We start from the raw sequence: 12,308 nt of genomic DNA, 5'->3' as shown, positions 1-12,308 counted from the left end.
GGCAGAAAGGATGGACAGATAATTAGACACCGTGGTGGGCCGCACGGTCAGGGTACCACCCACATCACCGGTGTAACCGTTTTACAAACATCCAAATAAGTGCCCATCTACAAATTTAAGGGGTCATTTAGCACCGTCGATTGGAGGGGGTTTCAAATCCCCTTAGTTGTTTGGCACTAAAGTAACTGGGGGTTGCAAATTCGGGGGTTTCTAATCCCCTCTTCGAGGAGTTTGCATTCCACGGTGAGAGCCTGGATCACACTTAAAATCATTTCAATAGTTGCAAGTGTGACATGTGTGTCACTGTATACTATCATTCTATTGGGCACATGGCCCACTAACGATGATCAGCACCATCCAAACATTGTCCATATTAATCAATGATTAAAAATCACTGGGCAGTCACTCAGACACGATCTTGTGCTTGCAGTCCATCCAAGACTTGGAATTTCATCATTTTCAAGCAAAGCTTATATTTTAGTGGGCCTATCACAACTATAGTGTCAAAAATTATATATCTCACTAATTAGGGATATTAAAGTTGATTTAGTAATTAAATTCAAACCAATGCGAATATACCATGCATGAGTATTTTTGAATTAAAGTTTATTCATGCTACAGGGTACCAAACACAAGGGGAGGATTGCCAATCCAGGGGGTTTCCAATCCTGGGGTTCCGAATCTATGGGTTCCAAATCCACGCTCTCAAACATGCCCTAAGGGCCTGTTTGGCCGGGCCAATCCCATGGGATTAGGAGGGATGGGTTAGATTTTAAGGTAATGATGGTGGTGTCAGTGGATTGGTTTAAGATCCATGGGATTGCTATATCTCGGACAAGCTCACTGGGTCTGTTTGGCATGCCCAGCATATCCTGGGATTTTACCTTCCAATCCATCCAACCAAGGGATGGGATCAATTTTAGGGTAACGATGGTGATGTCAATGGATTGCTTTAAGTTCCATGGGATTGCTTATATCCCCGTACAAGTTCACTAGGCCTATTTGGCTCGTCATGCATATCCCGGGATGTTGCGATCCCATCCCTCCTAATACCGTGGATCGGTCCGGCCAAACAGACCCTAAGCCACTTAAATAGAATCCTCTCTCCATGCATTTCCAAATACTTGCACCTTTCAAATCTAGACTACAATTTTAAAGCAATCCATCGATCCTTTCTATCACTCCAGATGGCAACCAACCGACACTTGCGAAGGTGGACCCAACTACATTTGATCCAGACCGTTGAACTACATCAAAAATCTCAAAATCGCATGATCCTTGCAATCCAATACGTGGCTTCGAAAAGCAAAAATATAAGGGGCCGCGGCACTACCGCCGGACTGTCAGTACTACGGCCGCCCGCGGTAGTGGCGCCGTGAAAAGAGTGGAAGCGGACTGGCTGGTCTACCGCACACCAGCTATATAGCTGGTGTATCGAAGTCAGCAAGTTGTGTGGGTTTTAACATGAGGTTTGTGTTATATCCAAACCGTCCATCATTTTTCTAGAACGTATTAAGGCTTAATATGAAAAATAAGACAGATCTAACTATCAAGTGGACCACGCTGTAAAAAGCAGTGGATATTGAACGTCTATCATTGAAACCGTTTTAGGGGTCACAGAAGTATGATTTTTTTTTTCCGTCTTCATCCAGGCCCTTTTGACCTTATGAATAGATTGGGTGGAAAATAAACATTATGGTGGGCCCTACGAAAATTTTAACGGTGAAAATCAATATCCCCGCTGCTATTTGTGGTGTGGTCCAATTGATCTTTGGATATGATTCTTTTTTTTGGATAATGCTCTAAAATGATCTCAAAATATGGATAAACGTTTTGGATATAATAAATGCATAATTGTGGGGCCATGTAAATCTGATATCTTTTGAAGGAGCGTCGGCGCTCTTCGCACATCAGCCAATCCGCTTCGAAGGTAATGGAGGGGCATTTTGGTCCTGTCAAAGTGCACCCGTACAGTTGGGGATTACTTTGGTAAAATAAGTTTGGATGGGCGCGGTACGGTAGGTGGCTCAAAAGTGAGACCTGCACTAGGAAAAAGCTCATAAATATAAAATGCATGAGCAGCTTTCAGGTTGGAGATTTAGGTAATGATGTTTGTCACTATCCTTCCCTGTATAAACTTGTGACTTGATTTCTATCCACATGGCAGACTTGCAAGAGATCCGAACCGATCATCATGGAAGACTATACCTTGGATGGGCCATGAAAAAAAATCTGAAAATCGTGACTGTTTAATTGCAATATTAGGGAAAGTATAATATATATCTTTAAAAATAGTCAGCCGTTCATTTTGTTTCTTAAAATGCAGAAATCCAAGGAGTGGAATTGTCTAATATGTCTGAATTTTGAGTTATGATCCATAAAAGGTAGGTCATACCTGATGAACGGTTCCGATCTGAAAAGTGTGTGACATGGAGCATAGATGGTCACCGTGAGTTTTGCAAAGAAAGTGACGAACATTCTTAGATTTATCGCATTTCATAAGAAAGGAATCCCGATTATTCTTTTCCTTCGCTGTTTTCTTTCTCCGTCCGACCAGATGGCCCGGATCTGGATACCGAAGAATCGTCATCAAGTGTCGTGATGCGCCGTTTATACCTTTTTAGCCCGAAGGGACGGGGTTTGCGTGGTGTCATGACACCACCTACCTCTGCAGTGGCAGGACTCTGTGGGCCATCATGATATATGATTGTATGTTTTATCCACGCCGTTCATCCGTTTTGCTAGGTCATTTTACGGCGTGAACCAAAAATTGAAGCATATCCAAAGTTCAAGTGGATGACAGGGTAAGAAACGGGAGGTAGATCATTGATGGTGTGGTGAGATTTGATTGGCGTGGTTGAATGTCGAGGAGATGGGTCAGCTGTTTATGGGAAGTTGATTAAGTGCGGCCCTTCACGAGGGGCTCATATTGATGTGCATTGGCCTAAAAAATGAAGTAGATCTAAATTTCAAGTCAACCAAAATAGCGGGGTTGACCATTCAAACCTTCTTATGGGCCATAAAGTTTTGGGTTCATTTGATATTTGTTTGTATGCACTTGTCAACAGACAAACCTAAACTAAACGATAGGGAAACGTCATCCAGCACTTGAGAAATTTTCTACGCAGGAGCCTTCAATCACCACTGTTTCTTATTGTATTATAGTACACCTTATATTTGGATTGTCATTTTTGGTCCCGTGCCCACCCGAGATTTGGATTTGCACTTATTTAAGCTTATGGCCTGAAATTATATAGAAAAATTGATGCAAAGATGAATGTGATGAGGTTTATCACCGTCTTGCTCAAGAATAACTACTTCTAATCCACAAAGCTTATTCGGACTCTTCACATATACTACTCGCATCAACAAGGAAAACGCAAGAAAATATAAATAATATTATAGAAAAATTGTAAATTGATTAACAAATGAATAAAGAGTTTACACCCATTTAAACAGAGATACTAAGTTATGGAATAAGTTATGAAATTAAACCACAACAAAAACTCTTAGAAATTATGACTTATTATAAATAGTAAACTTACTATTTATAGACAATTGCGATTCCTACTAGTATGCATGGTTTTAGGCCAAAAATAGTAAGTGTCTCATTTGACTTCACCACACTATTCTCCTAATTATTTTAAGTACTTTTTATGTTCGGCGCAACTCCTAAAGCCCAACCGGTGAAGAGTTATAACCTAACTAAAACTTACTATAAATAGTAAATATGGAAATAAAACAGTATATAATTTGACTGGATGGTATTTCGCAAATTCAGTGTGCACAACCCGGCGTAGTAGTTGGGTGGCTAAAGTAGCCCGTCCTACCCCAAAATCATATATGGCATATTGGATAACTCATTCTGGTTTACAATATATGCTTGTTTTAAGGCCCTGACAGTGCAGATCACTTCCGCCTCCAAACGGGCCTTTTGTTAACCATCTTGGCCATGAAACTATCCATGACCCACTCTACATCAACAATACATACATCAAGGTGGGCCTACATTAAGGGGTTATCTTGGGCGAAGCCAGGTCACACCTAATCCGCTCTACTATCCTTTTACGGGGAGTGGATTACGTGCAGTCCGGTCTCACCCAACATGGCAGGTACACAAATTGGATACCAACCTCACTCGTCCTGAGCTCATAACATGTTGGGTCTCTAAAAGAGGCCACCATGATATATGGGTTTTATCCACAACATACATTCACTTTGCTATATTGTTTTAGGTTACAAGCACAAAAATAAGGCAAGTTTAACGCTTAACCACATAACAGGGATTAAGTGCAAACTATCAAAAACTCCTCAAAGGAACAGAAGTTTCAGATGAAGTTGATGTTTGTGTTTCACCTTCTTCCGGGTAGATGTGACCTTATGAACATGTCGGATGACAAATAAACATTATGGGTACATTTGAGATAGAAAATGAATAAAAAGCATGGATAAAACATATACACAATGGTGAGCCGACGAAGTCCTACTACTAATGAGGTGGGTGGTGATAGTGTCACCATGTAATATCCAAACCTTAGAAAATGGAAGCATGATACTATATCACTTCGCTACAGCACGCCAGCCACTCTTAGAAAATGGAAGCACAATACTATATCACTTTCTGATACATCAGCACCTCCCTGCGAATAAAATTTGATAGTTTTCATGGGTGTTTTCGTGCGGAGAGAATTTTAAAGGGTTATAGTACATCAGATGTGTACTGGTTACTAATGCACCCTACTCACACTAGTGGGATGATGCTATGCTAATCAAGAGCATTGGTATTATTAGGCCCACCATAGATGGGGGATTTTGAAGAAATTAATAACTGGGTATGCCTAGTTATCAATTCCCTAGCCCTTCCTCGATTATTAGATTCATTTTCCATCCATCTATTCATAGACCACTAATCTAGTATGCCCTAGCAGATTCATATGGGCCATCTCCAGTCACAGCCGATGATTGCTAAAGCATTCGAGGGTTGCTTGATGGATATAAAAGTTGGTCGGGCTTGCCTTGATTGTTGTTTGACTTTAAAAATTAATTTAAGTACTGAAAATTTAAAATGTTAAATTGTAATTATGAAATAGTTTTAGAGATATTTTAACCAAAAGTAAAAATATATTTTAATGCATAGCTTCAATATTTAGCTTTCAACTGCTGCTTGATGAACTTATTTTCAACACTTATCATTTATTTTTAGTACTTATATAATTTAGATTGTTTGACAAATCTAAATTATTAAGTGCTTAGATCATATTCACAAAAAACACAAGTCTTTTTAACAGCTCCTCTCCCTTTACTTAATGACAAAGGCTACATGTTAAAAGTAGCCGTGCATTAAAATTTCTTTTCACTTTTGATTAAAATATTCTTTTAATTATTTCAAAATAACAATTGAACATGGATCTTTATTCTTGCTCTGGTGGTAAACTTTAGGAGTTTCAACACCCGGTCAAGGGTTTGAGTATCCATAGGTGGAGAAATCCCACTACGACGTGAGTGTGTGGGGATGTGTGAGACAAGTATTGGTCAAGCAAAAATAAGCCTGCTTGATTTTTGTTGAAGCGTGTTTGAATTTAATTTTTTTTCTTCAAATATAAACTGCTCAATGTTTAATTGTCTATCTGGCACCCATTACTTGGGTCTTTAAGATTTTATATTCAAAATAGATCCTAAGATTTATGTGTTTAGAATTATTTGATTAGCGTGATTTTAGATATATGCTCCATCCACAATGGGAACCTAAAGTTTAGATGTTCTTGCATGCTGAAAATGGGACTTTAAATGTGGATTATCTGACTACCATCTAAGAGATGGCGCAGATCTAACACAAACTTAGATGGCTTAAAAAGCTAAGTTTTAGCGGCTAATATTCAATCTAAGAATCAACTGATTATAAGTAAACCATTCTTACATTCACATCATCATCTAAGGTACAATCAAAGGTGAATGGCCATAGCCCCACAGTGCTATTGCTGACGGACTTACGATACTATTGTAGGGGGATTGCATATCCTCACGTTCGACCTGCCATTAACTCGACAATGACAGGAGTGGAATCATCTACAACACCTCATGTAAAATCATTCCTTAAACCTCCAAGTTCATGCATTGTACTAAGACTGGTATTTAGTTTAGATTAGAATGATTTTTTAACAAGCAACAAGATTTGATAAGTCTCAAAAAACATGAAGTTGCCACTGATTTGATAAAATTAATGATTTTCCTTCAACATGTTTGCCGAAAAAAAAGAAGAAAAAAAGCACCCATATGAAGGAGAACAAACTCAATTTCATTAAATTCAAAAGGAAAAACTACAAAAAACATGGTAAATGGATATTTTATACTAACATTTAAAGATGATCAATTTAAGTAATTCAATATATCTCATAATTTATAATCTTAACCATTCAACTATGAAATTTGAAAAGTCCCAAACTAATGTAAAAATAAGCAGATAAGTAAAATAAATTAAACTAGATGATAAGCCTCATGTGTCCAACGAAATAGGTGAACATGTTGTCCACCTAGATCAAATACATAGATCGCTGCACGATCTTGGCCACTAAAATCATGTGCCACTTGAAGATTAATGGTTAAGATTGGTGTGACAAAAATGTGGCCTGCATCACCCATGGGCCCAAGCCCATGGAGAGCTCTATGTGAGCGGGAACAACTGGGAGGTTCGTGCACAAGGCTTGGACGTCCTCCCTCTCCATATAATTCATCTCTCTCTCTCTCTCTCTCTCTCTCTCTCTCTCTCTCTCAACAAGAACTAGGTTAGGATTTTTAAATGAGTTATCAAAGGGTTCATCTCTCAAAGGTTTGGGGCTTTAAGAATCTAAGGTGTGTGGTCTTGGATACTAGATCTCTTGTAAGAGCTATAGCTTGAAGGGTTAGATTGTAGTGTCTTCTCCAAAACAAAAGAGGCATGGTTTTAACACTGTCCTTCTTCTTGTCTTCTCTGTGTTTCCTATTTGAATTGACTATACCAATTCTTTCATGTGTTTGGGTGTATAATGTCTAATTTTTAAACCCAATGATGTCACGTCCCAGATTAGGAAACCGGGCTCATAAAATTCTCAATCGCCGAATCCGGCGCCGACAGCCTCCGTAGTACCCCATTCTCGGCTCCTAGCACCCATATATCATGTTTTGATCTTGGGATCATACCAGGAGGATTTTCAACATAAATTTGTTTCATAAGAAGCATTACCTACAAACAACAACCAACACCACCCCATATCCACTATAATAAAAAAAACTTTAAGTACAATGCATAAAGGGAAATACAATGTCGATATCAAATGCTCCAGAAATTTAGCGGCACACTCCTAACTCAGTGTTGCTACGACGTCCTAGCGTCACCTGCACGCAACGATCGTGCATAAGCTTATATAAAGCATAGAGGGTGGTGTAAGTGTGTGCGCATGGTAAGTGTCAAGTACGTAATATTAGAGTAATGCGGAAACATGCTGGTAAGTTCATGAATGCTATCAACCGTACCAAGGCTATGCGATGCAAGGCCTGCATGACCAGTGTCATATGCGAGATGTAACTCGAGCATACCAATCCCCATATGAATCCATATAAAATACAGGTCATCTTTGGAATATCACCAGGGTCTACTACACTTACACCAAATTGTCGCCCCAACTGGATGTGCAACCACACAAGTGGAAGAGACCTCACTATTCTCCTAGCCAGTAGTTAGCCAATATCTACCTAGCACGTCGATAACGGACCCATTTACGAGTTGGTCAGACTCGGCCTAGCCTTGCCCCTTACCCTCAGGCGGGTAAGGCCACACCTCCTTCCAACCAACCACGACACAGTGGGAGACGCGACACTTGTGCGCTCATACATCCACTTGATCTTGACGTTGGAGCATCCTCTTGGTAACATAAGGGTTTCAGGACTTTCACCCGAGGACATCTATGGCGCCCTAATGTTGGAATCAATAATTTTCGGTATCCAATCCTACAATCCATGATACGCTTATGGAGGCCACTGCCCTAATATTACTAGGGCATACAACAATCGAATCATACAATGTAAGGTACATGAATCACACTATCCAATCATACATCAATCCTGCGCGTACCGAACACTCATGTAGGGCAACTCCTTCTATTAGGGAGTCCCATAAACAATTCGCCCAATGACATATGTTATGATTAATCACTCCTCATATTAAGCATACATATGATGCGCATGGGCATGAATCATGAAGTTATACTAAGCATGTTATATGATAATGATGTACTCTCCTCATAACAAGAATGAGTCTAGATGGCCTACCCATATTAAAAATGGTCCTAAGAACAGGGAATGAGCTTTCTTACCCGTCCCATTATGAAGTAAATCGGGCTTCTTAAGGGGCCTTATAAGCATAAGGTGGGTCTAAGAGCTTTAGACAAGTCTACGAGGCATGACAGAAGCATAATCCATGGTGGGGGCCTAACGGTTTGGGTTAGCCCACTAAAGTTAGATGGCTAACACTAGGAGGGCCCAAATAGATGAGAATGGGCCTAACAATGGGCCCCTAGGGAGGTTCACAACGTGGACATTTAACCACCATTGTCCCTTAGAGTACGACCCGCATAAAATCTAGCTTATAATGAGGCCCATGGCCCGAATACTACTTGAGAAAATAAATGGACAACATTCATATCATTCACACATCATAGTGGGCCTCAAGAAGTGGCTCAAGGCCTACATACGTCAAGGTGGGCTATAATATAGGGTAACCTATGGCCCAAAAATATCGTGGCCAAAGAAAACATATAATGCATACATTATGATGGGCCTCATGGGGCAGCCCATATGCCCATAATGGATAGCTAAGGTGCATTTAACATTCACCATTGTGGGCCTTATAGGTCAGCCCAAAAGTTAATAAATTGGATGGGCCATATAATCACATACAATATAGGGGCTTACAACCAGCCCACAAGGCCCAACACAATAGATGGGCAGTATAAATATCATCACATACATCATGGTGAAATCACACATCATGATAGAGACTCACATATATAATGCAATGGGCCATACATCACAATGGGCCCCATATACATCACAGTGGCCTCATCATATGGCCTCATATACGTCTCAAAGGGCCTCATCACATGGCCTCATGTGCATCACAATGGGCCTCACATACATCACATTGGGCCTCACATATATAATGCAATGGGCCATACATCACAATGGGCCCCATATACATCACAGTGGCCTCATCACATGGCCTCATATACATCTCAAAGCGCCTCATCACATGGCCTCATGTGCATCGCAATGGGCCTCACATACATCCCATTGGGCCTCACACAAGGGCCTTATGTACGTCACTATGGGCCTCACATAAGGGCCTCATGTACATCACTATGGGCCTCATACAAGGGCCTCACATTGGGCCTCATGAAACAACCTATGATCTAGGCTCAATGGGAGGATGGTGTGTGTAACACACACATCATGGTGGGCCTTATGCATCATAAAATGAGACCCATAATCTGGACAGGGAGGACAACAACGTGGGCCGTCTTGCTAAATGGTCAGCCCACTGCTGCTAGCCCTATTGGGCGTTAAATGGATGGGTGGTCTGGATGAGACACATACATATGGTGGGCCTCACACAACACCAATGGGCCCCACCAACTAATGGCCAGTGGGGATATACAACGTATACATTATGGTGGATCCCACCATCTTAGGTTGCTGGACGGTGTGGATCAAATACATCACAGTGGGGTCCACAACCGCTGGATGGCTTGGATCAAATACATCATGGTGGACCCCCACGCATACAGCAGGTGGGTCCCACATCCAAGGGCTGGACGGCTGGATAAAATACAAATATTAAGGTGGGTCCCACGTCCAAACATTATGGATAAAACACTTACATCATGGTGTGTCCAGCATTGTCTCACGTTGGACGGTGTGGGCAACACACGCATAGGTGGGTCCCACTGTCCAGAATGCTAGATGGTGTTGATATACATTATATACATCAAGGTGGGTCCACGTGGTGGCCCACCAAAGTTTGGATCAATCTAATATTTGTGGTTTCCTTCACCCAGGCCTGTCCAAACGAACAGGCAGCAAGCTCGCCCGCTGGATAGTGCAGCAAGGTGGGCCCACGAGCGGATGGCGTGGATATAGGATACATACATCACAGTACGGTCCATTAGGGTGGGCCACATGGCCCTGGGATCAAGCCATCATTTGTGTTTTCCCTCATCCAAGCTAGCCCGAAACAGACAACCAGGTGGGCTCCACCAACTGGACGTCCAGGAGATTCTGGACGGTGGATGTCCCATACATGCATCATCAGGTGGGCCACACATCACCATGAAAGAAAGGGAAAGAGAGAGAAGGGGAGAGAGAGAGAGAGAGAGAGAGAGAGAGAGAGAGAGAGAGAGAGAGAGAGAGAGAGAGGTGGTGGTGGGAGGAGCTTCGCTGCTATGAGCTCCTCTCATGCATGCACATGTACATTAAGTGGGCCTTACATAGATGAGCCATACATCAGAAATTCTGGTGGGAAAATTCCATTTCCACCACATAAATCAGGGCCTAGGTGGCCATAACAAGTTGTATGACATAAAAACTTCATGGTGGGATCCATGGAGAATGGTCCCACCATGGATACATATATGCAAGATATGGTAGGCCATTGGCCACACCTAGGGACCAATATGGGATCTCCACCATTGATTGGTGGGTCCCACTTACCCCATGCCAAAAAGGATGAAGATTCATGCAAAGATATAAAAGAAACAAGTGCTAAGAAGCACCCACCTCAAATCTCTGCCTCCTTCCACCTATAAGTACTAGAGCTCCAAGAGGGTTGATTTAATGGTTGAGATGGGCTGAGGAAGATTGGATCGAGAGATCTTGGGCTGCAATGGGGCTGAATTTTTGGGATGGGTTTCTCTCCAAGGTGGGACGTCCAAGCTCCTTAGAGTTGCAATGGAGGAAGTGAGAGAGAATGGGAGGGAGATAGGGAGAAAAGAGAGAAAAATGATGGTTTGTAAGAGCAATCATGGCATGTGTAAGAAGCATGAGAGAGAAAGGGCATCATTACTAGCATACATGGGTAAGAGAGACATGCTTGAAATGATTACAAGTAAGAGGCATGAGTGGTGATGTCATTATCATGATTGTTATAAGGAAATGCACTAATTGGGAATGGATCCGCAACATGCTGTCCACGGCCATGATGATGCGCGGGCTACATGTCACAATCTAAATGTCGGATTGACACACAAGACACGGCGTTGGAACCACGACAACGATGCGGTCGCAATGGTATATGTCTCAAGTTAAGTTGGCTCGGGTTTATATGATGCAACTTAGGATCACTCACAAATGCTATCTACAGGTCATGGGTAGCCAGAATTCGACGGGGAGGATCGTGAGATCCTAAGGAACATAATGGTACCGGAATATAGGCCTGACAAATGGACTACATAACACTCGTGGCTTAAGATCACATGTGAGCCATTTGAGGATAAGGGCGGCAATAGAGGTGTACACTTGTGCCAAGCTCGACTCGGTCCTTGAGCTTGATTGGCCAGCTCTGCTTGATTCGGTCAGTAGCTCGGGCCAATTCGAGTCAAGTTCGAACCAAGATCAAGCATGTGCAACATTTTTACAAACACATGGAGTGCACTTTCAATTTCTAACTGTATGTAAAATAGCATAAACTATTTATAGGTGTTTCATCAAACACCTTGCAAGCAACATCAAAATCAAGAAAAACTGACATTTGTTTCATATACACACCTTCCTTGCCACGAGCCGAGTCGAGTCATTTTAATGTCAAAGTAGCCAAGTCACTGGACGATTCGATTCGAGTGGGGTTCGATCCGAGTCAAGTCGAGTTCGGGCAAGCTCGAACTTGGTTCAAAATTTTTTCGAGCTCAAAGAATCAGCTCGACTTGGCTCAAACTCAATTCCGAATCAAGCTTTTTAGAGTCGAGTCGAGCAGGCTAACTGAGCTAACTCGGTTCATGTACAACCCTAATGGCACATGTTGTACATGGCATATTAGAATGTGTGGCGCATTGACGTATAGAGCCTTAGAAGATGGGCATTAGGACATGCTATATGTATGACACATGGATGATGTTTTTTCCCTTGCGAATGCACAGTGGAATCAATCATTTTATTTCCTCCATAAAATCATTTTATACTATCATTATAGCACTCCTAAGTTGATCTCGTCAAAATTCTAATTGATCCAAAATAAAAAAATGGTTTATATATTACCTTATTTGATCTGATGTGATGTAGAATGA

Source organism: Magnolia sinica, chromosome 6, assembly GCF_029962835.1.
Source record: "Magnolia sinica isolate HGM2019 chromosome 6, MsV1, whole genome shotgun sequence".
NCBI lineage: Eukaryota > Viridiplantae > Streptophyta > Magnoliopsida > Magnoliales > Magnoliaceae > Magnolia > Magnolia sinica.
Note: the sequence above shows the minus strand (reverse complement) of the source record.